The sequence below is a fragment of the Pristis pectinata genome, chromosome X (genome assembly GCF_009764475.1).
Source record: "Pristis pectinata isolate sPriPec2 chromosome X, sPriPec2.1.pri, whole genome shotgun sequence".
Lineage (NCBI taxonomy): Eukaryota > Metazoa > Chordata > Chondrichthyes > Rhinopristiformes > Pristidae > Pristis > Pristis pectinata.
Genome location: NC_067450.1, coordinates 3,368,017 through 3,391,128, shown reverse-complemented (window position 1 = coordinate 3,391,128; position 23,112 = coordinate 3,368,017). Strand labels below are relative to the sequence as shown.

Below are 23,112 nucleotides of genomic sequence, written 5' to 3'. Positions count from 1 at the left end.
CAGCTTCACTTTTGGCTGAGAAGTGTTAAGGAACATTATTGGATGGGGGACAGCTTGAAATTTCATTGAAGTTTGTTTCACATAATACTTAGAGACTATATAAACCGGCTCCCCAATGTAGTCGAGATCCACAGAGTCTGAGGGCAAGAGGATGCTCAGAATTTAAATATATTCATAATTGGCAATATTCAGGATGTTGGGTGTTTTTGGAAAATATTGTCTTGATCAATGTATTTCATGTAATTTTTTTTGTTCACAAACGTGGGAGGTGTTTAAAATTAATGAAAGAAACAATCCCATTCTCGGCACTTTGGTGTCTCATTTACAAATGACCACCCCGCCCCTCCCCACAAGTTTATAGGAAGTGAATCTTTTTCTATTCCTGTGGTTTTAAAATTTTCCATTCTATTGACCTCTTGGAAATAATGACACAACCAAGGATCACCAGCCCCAAACCTAGCTTCCAGAAGCATGTCATCTGTGAACAATATGGATATCATTATACAAATGTACTTCATAGTGTTTACTGACAAAAAAAAAGTGTTATTATGACGCGCACACAGAAATCTGATGACCTTGCGGACCCTGGTAATGCAGGCAATTCTGATAGAAGCTAGTCAGAGGTTGGGGCTACCTGGCCATTTGCATTTCACTAATACTGCCATTTAATGCTAAATTAGGAAAGACATGGTGTAGATCTATAGTTGAGATGGTCGTACTTATTTCATGGACGATTTTCATAAGCAGTAGGGGGAAAAAAACTTCCATTTCATTAGTCTGAACTGGGTTTCAAATCAAGTCCTAAATGCTCCCACTAATATCAAAGATTTCTCATATGGGGAATTGTAGGTGAAGGCTCCATGGTGTAATATGTAATTGAGAGCTTTTTCTTAATGAAGAGTAGGGAAACTTTATTCCTCTCTAATTTTCTTTCCTTGTTTCCTGAAGCAATTACTTGTTCGGATGCACCAGGTACCTTCTGAACTTTTCCAGATATTCATTATTGTTGCTGCTTGAATATTTAAATAAGGTTGTCATAGCTGGATCCAGTCCTTGCCCACACCATGCACCCAACACAGCAGATTCTTACCAGGAGATAGCGAGCAGCTGCCCTGGCTGTCATTCCCCTCAACAAAGACTTGCAGAGGACAACTGCAGCACCCTATAGGCTGTGATTGGTTAACTCAACAAAAGGCCAGGGCAAAAACCTGTAATTTGATATAAATCATTAAGCTGTGATTGGATTTGCTATCATATTGATAGGCATTTTCTCGCTCAAGGAAAACATGATCTGCTTCAGTCCTGCCTGGTAGTCTCTCATTAGGTGTGTGTTCAGGCTTCAATAATTCCCTAATTTTTGTGTGGTAGATTTTAACTCCAATGTCATTTTTATAACAAAATACCTAAGTCAGCCTATTTTGTTATATAAATATGTAACAAAACTAATTTATCACTTTGGTAATTTCTTTCTTGACACGCACATCTGTAGAAAAAGATTTTGCTTCTGAAAGGTTGCGTGTGTAAGATTCCAAATGTGGCGCAAATTTCACATTCACTAAAGCAGCAATCAAAAGCATATAATACTGGCAATCTCAAACTTCTGCCGCAGAAAATGCCCATTTAGAACAAAGCAGGTTCCACGATAAAATAAAAATATCTGGTTGAGTTCTGTGCTCCCTCTTGATGCCCCCACAGGCACATTCATCACCCACCTATGCATGCACACCCCATCCATCTTTGCATACACTATTTTAGAGACTTCTATCTGAGAAATCTTCTGATTTCCTCAACTTGCTCCATCTCCTCCTGTAAACTATCATTCTTCTTGAGAAGATTCGTATTTCTTGCTCCTGTCATGAGCCTTCCCTCTTTTGTCAATCCCAGCCTTTATTTCGATATGCAGGACCTTTGTTGTTTTTAAGTTCTCCATTTATAATAATTTTGCGAGTTTATTTGTGCTTTGTAAATGTGCAGTTTTGCCATGCCAAGGGTTTTGTGATCCAATAATCCTGGTAAGATGCATTAAGGTGCAGGAGATGCAGACAATCAAATTGTACAGAAAATAAGTTGGAAACAGCAGGACCAAAGAGAAGAAAGCAAGCAAATTAAGTGGAAAACAAATTGGGAGTAAAAGTGAGAATACAAAACCAAATTGAAGATTTTAACTGGAGAAAAATGTAGTGACAGTTGAAAGGGAATATTCAACCCAAAAAAAATAGGGTAGAAAGTGCAAGGATCAAGGAAGAGTGGTAAGAAGAGTTAGACTGCAAGTCAAAATTAACTCTCAACGTATCTTGTCCCCTTGATGCTAGTGCATTGTTTCTAGGTGCACAATGATGTGGAAAGTATCAATATAGCTCTGTAATGTCCTGCGTGAAAGCCAAAACCTAATGATTGCAATAGGGATTATTTTGATTTTCGATACGGTAAATCAGATTTTAAGTAGCGTTAACCAGCTGTTGATGTGGTGTGACTGAATCGTCCTTTTTACTGTGGCTAATCCACATGGATGGTGACATCAGTCAATCATCTTTGACTTGTTAATGCAAATACATTTTATTTTTGACAGGCAAAATGTAGTTCATTATATATGTCTACTTTTATGAATTCCTCTTGATGCTACCAACCTAAAAATGTAATGGAGTGAATGCTGTCTAGCCATTAATTTCAAGCCATTAACATTGTTTAATGTATTTTTAAGTCTGCTTGAATCTTTTTTCCTGAAGACAGTCTTTCGAGTGAATGATTCCACTTCAACAGAAAAGACATTGTTATAATTCAGGAACCTTCTTGTGATCTTCAGTTTTCCATTTGCTTCATCTCTGTAAATGAAGGTCGCAATAAAGGCATGAAGAATAGTCCTGATAATGGCTGTGTTTCTCTAAGGACTTTCTGAGAAGAGCTGTAAGAAAAAAGGACAATGTCTTTTCAAGGAGTCAACTTCTCCAATTTGGCAATGTTGTAAGTTTAATTATTGTGCTGTATTGTATCTTGCCAATCATTATGCTTCTGTACTATTCTGTCTTGGAATAAATCTGGACAAATTCTTCTGCTTATTCCCTCATGTTCTATGGTATTGTTTCACCTTCTGATGTAACCAGGGGGTGGCTTTACCATGTATTCCTTACAAAGTGGCTTGTTAAGAACAAGGTTAACAGCAGAGAACAGCTCCAACTAATTTGCTTAAGGGTAAGCACAAAGGTGAAGGATCATGTTTACAGGAGACTGGGTTGCTTGGGAGATTATAGTCCAGCCGTAAAGACTACAAAAGCCATTGGGGTGGAACTAGCATCCAACTCCAGGTACCTATTTCAAACTTTACAATTTTTTTGTTGGTTAAGTGTATTTTTTTACGCTATTGTTTGAGTGTGTGAAACAATCTTTAGCATTTTGTCATCTCGCCGGGCCATTGTGAGTGGACCCAAGACGTCCCCGAGCAGAACAGTTTTAAAAAAAAATCCAGTAGATTCTAAGCTGCCTGTTAGTATCTCCATGGGTTATCTTCTAATATTTTAAAGTTTGAGGTAAATTTAATTAACATCCTGCTAGCTTAGTTGTATACATAAGATTTCACAAGAATTTAAAAGATTATAATTCCATAATCCTGAGTTCCTTTTTGAGATACGGTACTCTATATATTTACTCTAAAGGTTTAACTGATTTGATTTTTAAATACCATACAAAGGTTTTTTCCCTCTTTAGCTCCAGGCCTCTGTGCAGGCTATTCTTGATCATGCAGACGTACCTGTGATCAGCTTCCAATCATCTGCTGTAATGTTTCTGTAGTTAAATGCCTGGACTATGGAAGAATTGTTAAGGTGGTTGCGCTGTTTTTTTAAAAAATCTGGGAGGGTATCAATTAATGTGAGAGCTGCAGGTTAATAAAAGTAGTAGAACTTTCATTCATGAAGTGCTTATTTAGACAGTTGTTTATTTTGAAGGTAAAAATAAGTTTCTCAGTTGACAAAACAAAACGTTGTAAATTTAAACTACATGATCACCAGATGGGCTTCTACTAAAGTGGGATAAAGAGGGGTGGGGGAGGCGGTCTCCAATATCAGGACAGTCTCAAGATGAGTAACCTTTCACTTTTAAAAATCTGGTGTAACTAAAGCAAAAATATCCTAGTTTCTACCTTTGTGAGCTATAACTATGAATGTCATGAAGACTCAGGCTCTTACCATTTTAAATATGCATTTGTTCTATCACGTTGGTAACAGATTTTCAAGTTCTGGTTTTGGATTTATCCACCATTGAGGTAATGATGATTAAAAGTGGCCCTTTCCATACCTGCCAGATGAATAAAATTAAAACTAACCAAACAAGTAAAATTAGTAGCGCAAGTAGAGCTGAATTTCAAGACTAGCGTGATCCACTTGCCATAATTTGTACATCTCATAATTATAGGTGGTTGCAGTGTTTCTATTCCAAAAACAAATTATCAGCCAGATTTTTGTTAAGGACCAACACGATTTAGTGAGGTCAATAGTACTGAAAGTAATCTATTTGAATTTAAATTGCACATAGGTCTTTCTCTGCCCTAAGCTACCCAATCCCCTTTTTACGTTCCCTGGCCAAGATGACAGCAAGATTGATCCCTGGTCTTTTCCAAGGTCAAAAAGTACTACTAGATGCGCTAAAGCTGGAGGAGTCACTTAATGTCTCTTCCCTGCGCCTTCCCACTGCCAGTCTCAGTTCATTGCCTCAAACTGCAAACTTGACCTTATTAGCAATTTTTTTAATATATTGTGCTAATATGCTTTGCTCTAATATTCTTATTGATGCTTCAGATGATTTTAGCCATGGAGAAAGTCTATCAGTTGCTCATGGCCTATTAAACCATTTTGTAACAGTTCCATTTAATGAGCCATTTGTATGGAGCCAAGTTAATTTGCCCCAGATTTTCCTTCATCTTCAAATCAGAAGTTCTGGCTGCTCAAGTGGGCCCAACTGAGATCACCAACTTAACTACAGGAAATTGAACTGAAGACCATACCACTCTTAGAGTGACAGTACTAGGTATCTTATCTATATTTTTAATATACTGAAAAGATGTTGCATTTATTTTAAAGACATGCAACACCATTTGATATAATTACGTATCTTCAGGATGCCAATGCTGCAGCTATTTGCAGATTAAGGTTTGAGCTGGAAAAGGGATTTCCTGGTAATGATTTACTGAGAGCACCTTTTCAGGTTAAGGTGTTATGGGTCAGTTGGTAGCACTTTAGCCTGACTTAGAAGGTTGCCAGTTTAAGACCATCTCCACTGGTGTAGAGGGGTTTCAGTCCTTGACGAGTGGACATAAAAGATGCCATTATTAGAAGAATAGGGACATGGCTTGGCCAACATTCCTTTCTCAACCAATTGATCAAAAAATCATGAACTGGGCATTCATCTCGTTGCTGTTTATTGGATTTTGCTGTGTGCAAAATGGCTGCTGCATTTGCCACGTAATAATCACTGCTGCTAAGAGAAATTCATCTGAGGCTTTGGCGCTATATAAAATTAGTCCTTTAATTATGCTGATATATAGGTTTAAACATTGCCTCTTTACCTGGAATGCTCTGCTCAGATATTGTTGAGAGTATTCCTGAGACAAACATTGCAGCGATCTCATGAGCATCTTTATTACCATAATATTAAGCCATTATTAAACAGTTACTTCTATGCTGTCGTCTTTTTCCTCCCCATCTTCTCCTTTTCATCTTTAGTCTTCCTACTTTAGCACTTAGCTTTATATAAGGTGCAGTAAAATAACATAGATATGAAAATTGTCTATTTTTATCTAGTGAATTTATCTGTTTTCCTGTGGCTCTGTGACTTATCTGTTTTGGAGCAGGCACCACCCTGATTAAAGTCCATCCTAAGGCTGATTTTTTTAGCAGAATGAGACAGATCGTTGAAGTCTGCTCTGACCGGATCTGAGTGAAGGAGCAAAATTTTGATGTTTTACAGCTGACTGCTTACACCAAAAATTGCAAAGCTCCCAGCAAGATAATTATTAGCAGTCAAGGTAAGAGTATGCGCAGAAAGAAAATATTTGAGTGGAATTTTGAGGGTTAACCAAAAAAAATTTAAACAATTTTCTAATAAATGGCAGATGAATTGCCAAAATAAAGAGATCAAGTGACTCCTGTTTGAAGATGTGAAACAAGATTTAATGCATTCATTGGCGGCATGAACTTAAACCAGTAAAATGGCTGGCATATTGCAAGCTGTCTGCATAGATTCTTTCATCAAGCTAATACTGACAAGTTCTGAATCTTGAAGAGCTGCTGGAAGGCATTTCCTGGAGGTCACGTACGAGAACAAGCACTCATTTCAGAGGTTTGGTGCCTATTGTGATTGGATTGTAGATAGACAAGGCTGCTGTTGGCGCTCTGTAGTCCCAACTGGTGGAACCACCATTCAATGGGATATAATACGTGCTCATGCTATGCTTAGAGTTTAGAAATGCACTAATACCTCTAAAAAGTGAATTGTGCTACTGTTCACATAGTAAGGAGTTACTGACACCTGATGTTTTGTAAAGCCTGTTAATCTAGTGCCTGTTTGGGGAGAGAGATTAGCAGGGTTTCATTGGAAGATGAGTTGGTTGCAAATTACTTAATGAAAAAATTGGAAACCATTCAATCAACTCATGGATACTATTGCCAGGCTGGCCCACAGTACTCCAAGGCACTAATGGTAATTGACTGGACTGTCTGGTTCATTAATTGGACCTTGAGGGTTTGGTGGCTCAGTGATGCAGCTGAATGGGAAGATTCCCAGTCCACAAGAAATGGCTTAGTGGATAGGGTAGTCCTTAATGGACAGACAATGGAAGGGCACCAATATGCTTTTGCAGTAAACTGCTGATTTAGCTGGTTAAATTCCAACAATGCCCTGCATATACTTGAGGGTTAGGGTTGTTAAACCCTAGGTAAGGGAGACACATCCCCAGAAATTACAGAATATTAAATTTGGTGGAGTGTTTGGTTACCCACAAAGAAAGTGAATGGGGCAGGTATCATTTGATAACTTAGTAGTTTTTATAATTGAATTCCATGGGTACTTTAAGAATTAAGGGTTCATTTTTCACAGTGTTATTCCCAGCCATTATTAAATTCTAGAAAGTATTTTAACACTTGCAGGACTCGGGATGAGTTTTTTTTTACATAAATGACAACACTTAGTTTTTGCTAATTAAGAATTTATGCCCCAGATAAGTGAGTTGCTTTTCCAGTGGAATTGCTTTTTAAAACCACCTCTATGCACTTGTTTGATGTATCAACTCAAAGGCTGCCCTCAACTCATTAGCTTGCCTAACTGTTCTTTTTGTTCTGTCTTTGACCACTCCCTTCACCCCTCTTAAATCTGGTTATTCAGCTCATTCTGCTCTTTCGTATCTATTTCATATCTTACATTTTTGCCACCTCTTGTATAATTGCCTTTTGTGTTCACACCTTTTTTATATATTTTTTTTCCAGGGCTTTAACTCATGTTGGTATACGACCCCATGGTCACTGCATATTTGAGATGGTAAGTATTGGCAGATTGTTTGAATTTGCAGGTATCACAGCACAGATTGATTATGTCAATGTTCACATGCAAGCACATTGCTGTAGGGTTATGAATATTAATAAGAAGCTGTTGCCCTGGCTCTTGTCTCACCCTCCTTAATGTGTTTTGTGCAAGTTGCCCGTTATGTTTACCTTTGCAATAGTAACTATACTTTAAAAGTACACCATTAGTTGTAAAGTTCTTTGCAGGGCCCCGAGAATGTGAAGAGATGCTATACAAAGATGCATCCTTTCAGAGATGCTAGGCCCAACTGTAGTTTCCCAACTCTATCTGAAATCAGCTAATTGAGCCCAGACTGTTGATTGAAACTTGGATCTTCTGGGCTTGGTTCAATATCACAGGATGTATTTACTCTCAAAGCCATTGGGAGAGCTCAATGTTTTTCTCTGAATGCTGGTCCATTTTCTCTTTAGTTACCATAAGTCTACAATATATTTCCAAAAAGTCTTCCAAAATACTTGATTGTTAGCCTCAAAATAACAATGTCTCATATAAATACTAGTTCAAACACAATTTATCTCTAATGCCCTTGTTCAAAATAGTTCACTGGAATTTTTTATATCTGCCTAGTGGTGTCGATCAATTTGAAATATGGCATCGCCTACAATGCAGCACTCCGTCAGCAGTGCACTGGAGTGTCAGCTGGATTGCACTGGAATGGGACTTGAACCCAGGATCTACTGAATTGGAGCTGACATTTGCTGCTTTTTTAAAAATTATTGACATTAACCTAATATTAGACCACTATACATTGGTTAATTTTCATGGGTTGGAAGTTCAGGAGAGGAGGGAGATAAAAGGAAGAACTTATCCTCTATCCACTGCAAATTTCACTTCTCTTTACCATTTTCTTCTCTCTGTGTGGTGCTTATTCCTGCTTGATGCACAGTTCCACAGGCACAGCGGTCTTCCACCTTGCCCAGTGGCCTCTCTTTAAGCTGCACGTGAACATTAAGTGCATCATAAACCTATTCTCACATCCAACTGTGACTGGATAGCAAATGGGAGTTTTTTTTTGTCTCCCTGAAACATTGGAAGTGAAACCAATTGTTCTCTGAAACCAGTTGTTCTCTGAAACCAGTTGTTCTCGTGAGGAATTCTACTATTTTATAACGTCATTTCGCAATCTTGGGATTCTTTATTGTAATAGAGTTTTTATAAGGTATTATAATGCAGGAAATATAGCAGCCAACTTGCACACAGCAAAGAGAAATGACCAGATAGGCTGTTTTTTTTTTAAGTGATAACTTTTGGCCAAGAAACTGGGGAGAATTGCACTTATGACCTCGCTACACCTTTTTAAAAAGGTCTCTTAAAATCTAATTGCGCATCTTTCAGTCACCACTTCAACTTCTCTTACTACCTTGCTCTCTCTCTTCCCACCCACCCCCCCCCCCCCCCCCCACCTCACCCCTCCCATTTCTCCTCTGTGAAGATGGAATATAAACACTAGGTTATTTTGAGCCATCAGTAGTTTGTGCTCATTGACCCTAAATCTATTGCTCATTGAGCAAGAAACCACTTCCTAGGAATTGAACTCTTCTGTGAGAACCAGAATAATAATGAGTAGTACTGGAAATACACAGCAGGCCAGGCAGCGTCCTTGAAGAGAGATTTTAGGTTGAAGACCTTTTCATCAGGACTGCTATGCGGTTATTGGCCAGAAATGTTAACAGTTATTCTCCATGGATTATGCCTGGCCCTGCTGAATATTTCAATACCCACAGGGACAGAACATTGGTAAGACAAAGGCTCCTTAAAAGAAAATAAACAATTCTGAAGTGTTGCACTGGAAAATGGTTCATTAAAATCTTGTATGTGGTGCAGGCTGAGGTGATGATGGAGATGGTAATATTTTATTTCAAAAATAAACTTTATCCATCAAAAGTATCTACAAGTACAAAAAAAAGTGTATGACTCTGTTTACATTCTGAATATCCTTTCAGTGTTAGCAGTTCTATACATTGGTAGTGTTAGCATATTCTGTGTACAGAGCACCATTGCCACACATGGTCTCCTGGGACAATACAAACTTCGTGTTTTGAGAGCTTTCTACCTTGGACTTGGGCCCTTAATGTCCACCGGCAGAAGGACCTTAGACTGTGGTCCTTCCCCACAATGCCTTTGTGTTGGCTGTATCAAGCTTCAGTGCATCCCTCAGCATGCAGTCCTGCAGGCTGGAATGTGCCAGTCGGCAGCATTCCCTTACCGACATCTTGTTATACTGGAAGACCAACAAGTTTCAGCCAGACCAAAGAGTGTCTTTCACCAAGTTGATCTTCCAGCAGCACTTGATGTCTGTCTTGGTATGTGTCCTTGGGAACAAGAGGTTGTTGGTGGGTGCCTCCTCGTGGTGGGTGCAATGTACTGTAATGCTTCACTCTGTCCAATCAATATCTATGCCTTGCCTGTGTGCAGCGAACGGCTGGCTGTCTTCTAACAGGTTCCACCATTGCTGGTGACGTCCCAGCTGATCATTCTAACTGGTGACTTCAACTGCCACATCAATGTGGCTCAACGATCCGGCAGTGCCGACAGCAGCCTGAACAGTACCACCAGATTCCTGATGGAAACAGTCAAATACGCAAAGCTGTGCGCCACCTTCAGCATCCCTGCAGGTGGAGCACAGCCATAGCCCACCTGGTCGAGACCGGACAGCTCAGCCCAGTCCTGGATAGTCTTTGTGTCAAAGGCAGTCATGGTCAGATCCACCAACGTCATGCCAGTGTTCTTCTCTGACCACTGCCTTCTTCACATCTCCTGTCATCTGGAGAACTGTAAGGACACTCTTCAGCTCCCTGGTGCACTGGTGGGAAGTAACCAAAGAGAACAGCAAGGGGTTTCTCATCCTCAAAGGTGTTCAGAAAACTCGACACAGGGAATGGTGCCAACTGCAGACAGACAGACTTGCAGAAATTTCTCCTGCAGTCCGGGGGGGGGGGGGGTGGATGTGAGGGACCGAGGTGTGAAGAGCTGGTAAGCTATGCTCTCTGCCTCAGAATCCCTCAAGATCATCTTCCGATCCAGAGTCCGCTCCATGGAGCAGGATAAGACGTGTTCATGTTACTTCTTCCCAAATGTTCAGAGGAGCTCTGTGATCCACAGCCTTGGGGAAGTCGGCTCAGTAACATTCTTGCAGACAGCACAGCCCAGAACTTCCTGTCCTCCACCACCAAGGTCGGGCAACAGCAAGCGGGAGAGTCTAGACCAACCACAGACTCTGGAGGAGTTAACAGGCTCCATCCATTCCTCTGTCTCAAATAAAACTCCCGGAAGAAATGGTTTACTGGCAGAGTTGTACTCAGTTCTATGGGACTGGATGGGCCCGGACCTGCTGGTAGCATGTCAGACTCCATGAGGAAGGGCATCATCACCCTCCTCTACAAGCAGTAGGGGGAGAAGGAGGACATCAGGATTTGGAGACCTGTCTCACTGTGTGGATTACAAGTGATTCATCCGGACCAAACTGTGCTGTACCTGGCAGGAAAGTCTTTGACGGCCTTGCGCTGCTCAGGGATACCATCGCCTATATGAGGACAGGGGTGGACGCCTGTCTGGTCAGCTTGGACCAGGAGAAGGCTTTTGACAAGATGATATACACATACATGATGGACGTGCTGTCAAAAATGGGCTTTGTAGACGGAATCAGAAATAAGATCCAACTGCTCTACACAGACATCCATAATGTAGTTCAAATCAACGGGTGGGAAATAGCTTCCCTATCAAATCTGAAGTCTCTCATCTTGTTTGTGTGCTGCATGGAACCCTTTGCTGAACCCATCAGGAAGGACGTGGGCTTAAGATGGATGACGTTGCCAGACAGTGGAGGCACCCAGATCAAAGCCTCCCTGTACATGGTCGACATCGGGGTCTTCTGCTTGGATTCACAGTTGGTCCGCAGATTGATCAGCTTCTGTGACCAGTTTAAGGCAGACTCGGAACAGAGTCAACTACAGGAAGAGCGAGGCCATGCTCTTCGGCAACTGGCCCAACTGGTTGTCCTTCCCCTTCACTGTTGGGTCTGACTACCTAAAGGTACTGGAGATCTGGTTTGGAGGGGCTGAGGCATGTAACAAAAATTGGCTGGAGCAGACAGCAAGGTTAAACAGAAATTGGGACTGTGGAAGAGGTGCTCCCTCTCAATAATTGGTAAGAACCTGGTTATCAGATGCAAGGCACTCTCAGTGCTGGTGTACTTGGCACAGGTGTGGCCTATTCCCCCACTCCACCACCCTGGCAGTCACCCAAGCCATCTTCCAGTTCACCTGGAGATCCAACATGGAATGGGTCCGGGTCACAATGCACAAGTCCCCAGACGATGGGGGCAAAAGTGTACCCAACATTGCCACCACCCTGATGGCCACCATTGTGTGTGGCTGCATCAGGCTGTGCTTGGAACCAAAGTACATGGGTACCAAGTGCCACTACATGCTGAGATTCTACCTGTCCCCAGTGTTGCGAAGGATGAGCTTGGCCCCATTGCTGCATGATGTTCCAGTCCTTTGGATGTTGCCACACTACCTTTGAAGAGGCCCCGGCAGAGATATTTGCATCATCTTTAGCCACAGGTGAGGTACCAAAAGTCTGGAGGATGGCTCATGTTGTGCCTTTATTTAAGAAGGGCTGCAAGGACAGGCCAGTGAGCCAAACATCAGTGGTGGGAAGGTTACTGGAGGGGATCCTGAGGGACAGGATCGACCAGCATTTGGAAAGGCAGGGACTGATGAGGCATAGTCAGCATGGCTTTATGCATGGGAAATTGTGCCTCTCAAATTTGATTGAGCTTTTTGAGGAGGTAATGAAGATTGATGAGGGTAGGGTGGTAGATGTTGTCTACATGGACTTTAGCAAGGCTTTTGATAAGGTTCCTCATGGTAGGCTAGTCTGGAAGGTTAGATCTCCTGGGATCCAGGGTGAGTTAGCCAATTGGTTACAAAATTGGCTTGGTGGTAAGAGAGAGGGTGGTAGCGCAGAGTTGTTATTCAGATTGGAGGCCCATGACCAGGGTTGTGCTGCAGGGATCGATGCTGGGTCCACGTTGCTTGTCATCTATATTAACATTTTGGATGACTGTGTTGTTGACGTGGTTAGTAAGTTTGCGGGTGACACCAAAATTGGTGGTGTGGTGGACAGTGAAGAAGGTAGATTATGACAGGATATAGATGAACTGGGAGTGGGCCAAGGAATGGCAGATGGAATTTAATTTGGACAAGTGTGAGGTGTTGCATTTTGGTCAGCTTAAACCAGGGCAGGACTTGCACAGTGAATGGTAATGGCCTGGAGTGTATTGTAGAACAGAGAGACCTAGGGGTAGTACATGGTTCCCTGAAAGTGGCAACACAGGTGGACAGGGTGGTGAAGAGGGCATTTGGCATGCTTGCCTTCGTCAGTCAGAGCATTGAGTACAGGAGTTGGGACGTCATATTGCAACTGTACAAGTCAGTGAGACCACACTTGGAGTATTGTGCACAATTCTGGTCGCCCAGCTGTAGGAAGGATGTCACTAAGCTGTAAAAGGTGCAGAAAAAATTCACCAGGATGTTACTGGGACTGGAGGGCTTGAGTTATAAGGAGAGACTGGATAGGCTGGGACTGTCCTCCCTGGAGTGTAGGAGGCTGAGGGGTGACTTTATAGAGGTATATAAAACCATGAGGGGCATAGATAAGATGGATGACCACTGTCTTTTTCTCAGGGTAGGGGAGTCTAAAACTAGAGGTGTTAGTTTAAGATGAGAGGGGAAAGATTTAAAGGGACCTGAGGGGAATCTTTTTCACACAGGGTGGTGGGTATATGGAACAAGCTGCCAGAGGAAGCGGTAGAGGCAGGTGTAATCACAACGTTTAAAAGATATTTATCAGGTACGTGGATAGGAAAGGTTTAGGGGGATATGGGCCAAATGCAGGCAAATGGGACTAGCTATTAGGCACTTTGGTTAGCATGGACTGTGCTATATAACTGACTTTACCTGTCCTTTATGGAAAAGTTCTTTAAGAAAAACACTTTGAACCATAAGTCTATCAGGCAATGGTCAGGCTGGAACATCCTGCACGCACTGTGGGACACAATGGATCCTGTGGGGTGGTTCCCTGAGCACACTTGTCCAAATCATCTGGCGGAATGTCTCATTGTCAGAACTCACCGATAAGCACCTGGACCTTGCTTGGCTGGTGGTGAGAGGGACCCTCTTTGTCAGATCCTTCCTGGATGGTCCCTCCCAAGGCATGCTCTCCTTGGGATAGCAATGATCAGGAGATGGTTGCTCACCTCTTTGCAGACTGTGTATTTGCAAGGAAGGATGCAAGGTGCCTTGTCACACAGTTTATCCCAAGTAGATGATGGAGATGGTATTTAAACAGCAGAAGTTGCATTGCAATATGCCTCATCCAGTCAGCTTTGTGTTTCTCTTGTTTGAATGTTAATCACATTAAAGCGATGCTATTTGCCAAATAAATAATTAGGAATTAAATCTTAATGAGACTCATTTCCATCACACTGTATATTAGTTGTATATAACATTGTTTTCAAATAGTTTTTTTTCAAATTTCAAATGTTTTTACTCTTTAAATTAGCTGTATCTATTAAATCAACTGATATATGTAGTGTGCTCAAGCTTTACATGAGTTACAAGAGACTTGTGCCTCATTCCCTCATCATCTTCCATTACGCGTGTGGATAGGTTTTCCCATGTTTCTACTTTTTTGATTGACTTATTGTTTTTGTCCTGCCCAGTGCTTTTTAAGCACTTAGTGAATGCCCAAAGATTGACATCAATGTTGACTTTTGTGAATGAAAGTGACAGCTATTAGTTACTGGTACATGTCATCTCGCTCAATGATGGAGGTTCTCTTTACCCAAGTAGGCATCCTTCTAAGTTGGGTGGTTATGACTTGAAACCCCACCACAGATTTCGCTACATAAATGAGGCTGATGTGCCAGTGCAGTACTGATCAGATCTGGACTGTTGGTGGAGCTATCTTTTAGATGAGAAATTAAACTGAAACCTACTCTGCAAGTTTGGGTGAATGTAAAAGATCCCGTGGCTTTTTAAGGAGGAGCAGTGTTTTTGTTACAATTCTTGCCTCAACCAATACCATCAAAATAAATGGTTGCTGAATCTGATTTAGTATTTATCTACATAGCAATAGTGACTACACTTTCCAAGCTCATCATTTAGCTGTGAAGTGTGTTTAGAAGTCCTAAGAACATAGAAAAACACACATGCAAGATCCTTTATTCAGGATTGTAAAGTGCTCTTCCAGTGCTGTTTTATACAATTGGTTGGATAGATTGCTGTGTGCTGATGTGCAATTATTTATATATTTGGAAATATATTGAAACTCATCAACTGTACTATTTACATGAATTATAAATGCTACTATAACTGCAGTATGTTGGATGACTGAACAGGTGCTTGAGGAATTTATTTATATTGTTTATTATCAATAATGTTGAAACAGTAATTCCCACATAATGATTGTTGCAAATTTTAGGCACACATTGATCCCAGCTAACCAGTTTACACTCCTTGATCAGAATGCAAAGTATCCAACTAGTTGACGAAATATATTTGGACTATGTAATTTGAGTTTAATTTCCCCTAAGCACAAATTTTAGCACATGTTTTAACTGTTAAGTTTCTGTCTGCACTAATTTAATACTATTGTTAACCTCTCTTTCATCAGCACATTCCTGGGATTCCAATGCTTGAACACAAGAAGAGTTGGTGGATGAATTCAGTGCTGGTCCCCTCAATCTCATCTACCTCTCAAACACCGAGTCCATAATGTTGTCAAGAGAATGGAAAAGTTGAACATACTTCTAAAGTGCACTCTCAACATGTCAATGTCTCTGCATTCAAGTTGCATCAAAGGAACAGACAAGTTGAATGATGATCATAGAAGAGAGATAAATAAGCTACAAATGATAAATTACAATGTATACAAATGGAAGCCTAGGTATTAACCATTGAAATACTGCAGAGATTGAGTTTGAAGAAATACATGTTAGGTGTCATTGGGTTCCCATCCCCACTTTATCCACTTAGCACTCATTTACACTGCAGAATTGATCTTAAAATCTAGTCTTTTCCCATCTTCTAAATCTGTCTCATTTGTTTGAGAAGTCTGTGTGCCTTTCTCATGCTATTTTTTTCTTCCCCCCACCCCCCCCAGCTCCTCCCCATTATCTTCCTTCATCCCTTTCTCTTCACCTTCACCTCTTCAGTGCATTTAAGGTGGGTGAGTGAGATACCAGGAAGCATTTTGGAGAGGTGAAGCACATCAGGAAAGTTGTCACGCTAGTAGTCGTGAACTCTGAACAAGTTGATACTCCAGATCCTCCCTCCTCTTAGTTCAGTGCACTCTTGTTATGCCTTAACTAATTCCATCATATAAATTGATGTATGGGAGACCTTGGGGTGCAAGTTCTTAGTTCATTGAAAGTGGTGACACAGTTGGATAGGGTACTGAATATAGGATGGATAGTCATCTTTTTCTCAGGGCAGAGGTGTCCAGAGCTATAGGGCACAGGTTTATGGTGAGGGGAGAGATTCAAAGGTGATCTGAGGAGTAAGTTTTTCACACGGAGGGTGGTGGTTATCTGGATCAAGCTGCCAGTAGAGGCAGATACAGTTACAATGTTTAAAGGACATTTGGACAGGTACTTAGATAGGAAAGATGTAGGGGGATACCGGCCTAATGCAGGCAAATGGGATTAGTGTAGAGAGGCATCATGGTCGGCATGGACAAGGTGGGCCAAAGGGGCCTGCTTCTGTGTTGTATAATTCTATGAAATTTTCTTGTCCGTATTTGCAACCATCCCTTCAAACTTGTCATTACATGTGATCTCTATTCCTAACAATTTAATAATAGATAAGGCCATCTCTAAATATGTGCCTGTATCTTTCACTTGCATCATCCTCCTTCAAACCCTTCCATATCTACCTAGACAACTTCCTACATTACTAAAAATGACACTTTCAACTGTCTAGCCCTTACCTCAATGATGACTGTGTAGAAGAGTTGTTTTTAAAAAATCTAATCAGTTATAACCTCACCTACGCATTTGTTTTTGTTCCCAGTAAGGCCCTTGCTTTCCCACCCAGTTGTTCTCCCTGATATGCCCATCATTGTCTGTTTGTGTTCAGGAGTTGCAAGCTGGGTATGTGGACAGATCTAGCTGGACCACATTCAGCAGATCAGGCCCTATTCTCCACAGCCATAATTGCTCACTAGTTCAGCTTGTGCGTTATGCAAACATTATCCTTCTCAAACCTTCAACAAAATGTGTAGAACTTGTAGGCAACTTTGTCACTGAGGTTGACATAATTCGGCTGTCTGTGAAGTATCAGGTTGCTCCATGACTTGACCATAGACTCTTCCCCTAGTCTTTCTCCTGGCTACCAACTAAACTGCTGACCACTCAACCTGTCTTGCAGGTTCCTTCTTCAGATTTTGTCCTTCCTTTCAAACCTAACATTACCTCAACCCAACCTTGACTTTCTCTTCCTTGCATTTTTCAACCCACGTCTCCATCACATCCTTGAAAGTGCTGCCTTCCAAGTCCAAGCCAAGTTCACTGCAACAACAAACCTAAACTTATCTAGTAGGGTGTTTGCCACGGCCAAAGCACTAAAATCATCTCTATGAAATCCAAAAATGAAATGCTGTGATTGTGATGTGTTATCTCTCGTTGTTCTCAACTCTGCTTTTAAGATGGTTGTCCACGCCACCCTTTCCCAGCACTCCTGTTAGCAGTGGGATTGTGTTCACCTGTTTTCTCCAGCTATGATGAACAAGATGAAATGAATCTGCAGCACTGCTGTTTCTTCTCTTTCCCACAAACTATATCTCACGAGAGCTGTAACTCGAGTTCCACAAGGATATAGAGACACGAGAGACTGCAGATGCTGTAATCTGGAGCAACTCGGCAGGTCAGGCAGCATCTGTGGAGGCAAAGGTAGAGTTGACATTGCAGGTCAAGACCCTGCATCAGGTCCAGTCCATGGACCATAGCTGATCTGCTGAGTTCCTCCAGTTTTTATTTTTTCCCAAGAATATATTCTGGAGCCCCTTCTATATTTAATCTACATACTGCCCTTCAATGTAAAGATGTGGCATGTATTGCTGACAACACCCAGCTCAACTTGACCACCTCTTCTGACACCCACAGTTGCCTCTGTGGTAAGGTTGTTTGTTTCATGTCCAGTCCAGTCCTGAGTAAGCTGCAGTTTCTTCTGATTAAGTATTGGGAGGCTAATGTCTTTGGTGCTCATCACAAATTCCTCACCACTGATTCTGCTCCCACTTTGGTCATCATATTAGACTGAACCAGGCTGCTTGGAACCCTGACATTTGATGCTGAGCTTCTGGCCCTATATTCTCATTACAAAGACCTTCCAGCTTTGTTACTTGACCCATCTTTACCTTGTCATCTTTTTCGCTGAAACTCCCATCCATGCATTTGTTACTTCCAGATTAAACTATTCCAGGATTTTCATTGTTGACTGCCCATCCTCCTGTAAACCAGAACTCACCCATATATATTCAAAATTCATACCCAGCCCTCTTCTCCAACTACCTTACTCATGCTGACTTCCACTGACTTCTGGCCCACCAGCATCTAAATTTTAATATTCACATTCTTTTGTTCAATTCCCTCTATTGCTTTCCATTTTCCTTTCTCTATAACCTCTAGTACTATCAAGAAATGACTGAATTTTCAGTGTTTTTAAAGGTCTTGGAAAGGAAATTTGCCATTTTTGATGTGGGTTGGTTGGTTGGTTTGTAACTCTGAATCAACAGCTATTTGGTTGGCTCATAATTACCCCCTAAATAACCTAAGAAGTTATTCAGTTGTATCTAAAGAACAGCCACACAACAAAAATAAGAACAGGTGAGTGAACTATCCTGAACTGGCCTGGATACCACTCAAACACAGCAAAGACCAACCCAGCCAAGCCCTTGTGAATAGCAAGGAGCAGACTGAAATTGGGAGAGTTCCATGGATTAGCCAGGCAACAGCTTGGTTATGTTTAATACACAGAATTCAGCCATTGGCCCAACATCCTACATCCCTGAGAAAGACCCTGTAGTATCAGCAGGACAGATCCACAATGGGTGATGTGTAATGGCATGTAGGTGGAAGGGAGTAGCCCTGGGTGCTGAAAACTGGACCCCATAAACTCTGACAGGTCAAACACTGGCAAGGAAACCTGATTACTCCCTAACTCCCTCCCTGAGCTGGTAAGTCTGCACTGCTCCATACTGAACACCACTTTGAAGTATATACTCTAATTTCACTGTTGGTTGCCAAGATCGGCTCACCTCTGTCCTTGTAGAGACAGTCTCCACATTGTGGATCCTGTGCATTGCATGGCAGTGCCATTGTGCTAAATAGGCTGAATTCAGGACACAGCTAGCAGCTCAAAACGTGGGCTCAATAAGACTCTGGACTATTAGCAGCATCTGAATTGTATTCCACCACAATCTAATCCCAGACTGCCATGTTTCTCTATCATTATCAAGCTGAAGACTTCATCTGATTCAGTGAAAAGCCTGCAAGGAGCAACACCATGTGTATCTAAAGATTCACCAACCTAAACCACAACAGGGGATTGCTTGCATGCATGCTAATCAGCAAAGGTAGCATCCTATAAATATCGGTAATCCCACAATGCAATGGATGATATCAAAGCTATTGGTCTGTGATGTCCAGTGCTAAATGCTGCTGGTTAATGAAAACACCTAAAACCAAAAGGGGGACACTGTGTAAAGTACAGTAAGCACAAAAGGAGAGGCTGAAGTGTTCCTGACCATTTGACCCAAAAGTGTCAAGTGGTGCTTCATCTGTTAGTTAAGCCTATTTGATTCACTGGTCACGATCTAAAGAAATGGGTTGCAGCATGGGATACGGTAAAGGCTTGGGGACCTGGCTGCAAAACAGGAACATCATGTGTACCTTGCTGATCTGTCCCTGTGCAGCTACAACACTGGCTCTACTTGTTAATGGGTATGTTTTGTCCTTGAAAAGCAGAATAAATCCAAACTAATTACCACACTGTCACAGTCAATTTTCAATCATCAGCAAAATGATGGAAGGTGCGGTTAACAATGTTATCAGATGGCACCTACTCAGTGATAACCTGCTTGCTGAAATTTAGTTTGGGTTCTGTCAGGACTATATCACCTGACCTCAATAGCTTTGGTCCAAATATGGGCTAAATTCCAAAAGTGAGATGAGTGACTGCCCTTGACATCAAGACAGCATTTAACCGAATGTGGCATCAAGGAGCCCTGGAAGTCAATGGGCATTGAAGGGGAAAATTTCACTAGTTAGAGTCACACCTGATACAAAGGAAGATATAGTTTTTGTTGGAGGCCAATGATGTCAGCCCTAGGACCCGCTGTAGGATTTCTTCTCTGCAGTTTCAGCCGCTTCATCGATGCCCTTCATAAGGTCAGAAGTGGATGTTCACCAGTAAATATACAATATTCAATTCTATTTGCACAACAGATAATGAAGCGATCCATATCTGCACGCAGCAAAGCCTGGTCACACTTGGGTATAAGCTGATCAGTAGTAAAAGCGTTCATCCCACACAAATGCCAGGCAGTGACCATCACTAACAAGTGATTACTCACCTACCCTTGGCATTCTACAGCATTATCATTACTGAGGTTACCATCATCAACATATTGAAAGTAACCACTGACCAGAAACTTAACAGGACCATCCACATAAATATTTGCTTGGCTGCAAGAGTAAGTCAGAGGCTGAGTATGCTGCATTGTGTATCTCACCTCTGGAACCCCCTCTCTTCCCAACTACAGATTATTCAAGAAGTTAGATATTATCCAGGGCAAAAAAGTACAGTTGCTTGGCACCTTATCTATCAGTTGAACTATTCACTCATCCATCACTGGTATACTGTTGCTGCAATGTATACTATCTACTAAATGTACTACAGTAACTTGCTATGTCTTCAGTTACACTTCCCAAACAAATGTACCACAGAGAAGAACAAGTCAATATCTACAAAGGAATGCCACTGGGTTAAAGTCATGGAACTCCCAACCCAGCAGCATTGAGGGAGGAAGGGATTGCAATGGTTCAAGAAAGTGGTTCATTGAGGGCAATTAGGACTGAGCTATAATTTCTGGATATTGCAGCTATGATCACCTCCTGTAAATAAAGGGAACTGTGTACCACCACTTCGGGTGCTTCCTGCATCTTCAATTCCCTTTCCCCCCCAAAGTATATGCTGGTTGCTTGCTTAGTGCTCAGGATGCATTCCCAGAAACAAGTGCTAAAAGGGGTCATTATAGCATTATACGTAGAGAGAAGCGTTACTGATAACTGTTGCGCCGGGAACCTGGTATAAACCCCTGCCTTCTACTATCTTGCAGCAATGAATTGTACCACGACAGTGTGGAGGGACTGGCATTGGGTGGGACAGGCTGAGTGGTGCAGCCACTCAGCACTAAGATGTAGGGCTCAGAGCTGTACCTAGGGTTTCTCTGATCACCTCATTACTAAGCATATTCCTCATGGTGTTAATGTCATGTCAATGTGGCATTAACTTCTTATTTCCATATGTTCCATCAACACTCTTTAAACCCACCATTGGTGACCACGATCCTTGCTAACTGGGCTCCAGTTTGAAAATGCTTAAACCTCTGCATCTCCACTCTCAAACCAGATGAAATAAAAAATTTTTAGTCATCATCATAGTAATTACACTTTTGTGAAGCACCTTGAGCTGTTTTGCTGTTAAGGGTGGTATGCAAGTTGTGTTGTGATTTTTACCTGCACATTTTCACAATGATAATTGCATAGCTATCCAGAATCCTCCCTTGGCTACTCCACTTACTAAATGTGGAGTGTTGAGACTGATTGTGATACTTGTACTGTTGGCACAGAGATGAGTGGGATCATCTTGGTCTGTGTTAATCATTGCAGCATAAATTTTTAATTTTATACAGATTACTGATTGTCTTTCACATTAAATTTTTATTTCATAGTATTTGTATAAAGGCAGTTTTTATTAATCACATTTCTACGTAATGTTTAAAATATATATAGTACTGCAAAAGAGGTGCTAGCAGATAATGTATCAGACAGTGATTGATTTGTTTATATTCTTACAACCCTAAAAACTTTATTAAAAAGTTTTTTTTAAAACTGGAGCCTGTATTTCTGCACTTTGTGCTGGACAATACTGCACATGGACTGCCTGGCATAATAAAAACACTGAACTTCAACTACGTTCTGACAAATGAGACTCTTAAGGACATAAGCAGACCTTTCCTTTGTTTCCAAAGTATCTCTCACAGCTTTGCAGGAGTCTCAGAGTTGGTGTTACCCAAGTAGGAGTTGATTAAATGGCACTACAGTGTGCAGAACAGGTTTCAGGAGCATTGCTGCTGGGTGACTGCAGGCATCGAGACAAGGTAGCAGGTGAGGATTTGTAGTTTGTTTATGCATTTATTTTTGCTGTATGTAGTTTCAAGCAGTTTAGTTGAATGCACAGCTCTACATTGAATGCCTGTTCATGTGCAAAATCTGAATGTTTAATCTTCAAAAGAAAACTGCTTACCTTTTGAGAACTAACAGCTTTTTTCTACTGTTTACAGAATAGGCATTTTCTTCCATTTTACCTCATTCTCTTCTGAAGCTTTTGATGCCAAAGGACTGGCAACCAAACAAATGGTCAGTGAAAATCAATAAACTGCAGATGCTGAAAATCTGAAATAAAACTAAAACATGTTGGAAACACTCAGCAGGTCAGGCAGCATCTGTGGAGAGAAAAGCAGAGTTAATCTCTGAGGTCGAAGGCTCTTCATCAGAACTTGGAAAGAGAGAAAACAAAGTTTTAACTTGCAGAGATAGGGACGGATGTATAGAACAATGGGAATATCTATAATAGGGTGAGGCAAGGGGATTGTCATGGAGATAAGTTGTAGAGGTCATTCATTTGATGGGTTAACGAAAGCAATTAGAGAGAAAATGAAGAAATGAGGAATTTAATGGTTGTGAAGTGCAGGTTGTGTTAATGGAGGGAGAAAGATTGAACCAATATCACAGATGGTTGACTTATTGCAGAAATGGCCAGTTGTGATACAGAAAAAGTGGGTTACCTGAAGTTGTGAAGTTGTTGAGCTTATGCTGAGCCTTGTTATAACGGTACAAGAAGTCACTGGCAGGTCAGAGTGGGATGGAGAGTTAAAGTGACGGGAAACCAGTCATCCCATCAGTCATCCCACCAGTATAGTGGAGAACACATTGTGAACACTGAAGATTGAAAGAAGTGCAAGTGAATTGCTACTTCACTTGGAAGGACTATTTGGGTTGGAAGAGATGAAAGGATTGCTGTTGCATTTCCTGCAGTGATTGGTGGGGACAGAAGAGTGGATCAGCAGGTCACAAAAGGAACAGTCCCTTTGAAATGGAAAGATGCATCTGGAATCTCTTTGCAGGCGGTGGTAATTGTGATGGATAGCCCATTTAATAGGGAGGCTGGTGGGGTAGAGGGTGAGGACTAAGGG

At 41.4% G+C, this 23,112-nt stretch overlaps 1 protein-coding gene and 1 long non-coding RNA gene across 6 annotated transcripts in view; one reads left to right on the top strand and one right to left on the bottom strand.

Annotated features, from left to right (window-relative positions):
• LOC127566974 (zinc finger CCCH domain-containing protein 10-like) overlaps positions 1-21,753 on the top strand; it is a 101,352-nt gene extending 79,599 nt beyond the window's left edge. For 3 of the 5 annotated variants that reach the window (XR_007955817.1, XR_007955815.1, XR_007955810.1), the window contains 2 exons: positions 7,473-7,524; positions 15,250-21,753. The gene's annotated coding sequence lies outside the window, so the exon portion shown is untranslated. Of the gene's footprint in view, positions 1-2,886; positions 3,376-7,472; positions 7,525-15,249 lie in introns of those variants that run through there. The other 2 variants (XR_007955813.1, XR_007955814.1) reach the window with 2 other exon arrangements.
• LOC127566979 (uncharacterized) lies at positions 43-17,452 on the bottom strand. Its single transcript, XR_007955821.1, has 3 exons — positions 17,338-17,452; positions 4,182-4,290; positions 43-2,902 (listed from the first exon to the last, which is right to left on the bottom strand). It is a non-coding gene; the product is annotated as an uncharacterized LOC127566979 (long non-coding RNA).
• Positions 21,754-23,112: the final 1,359 nt, after the last annotated feature.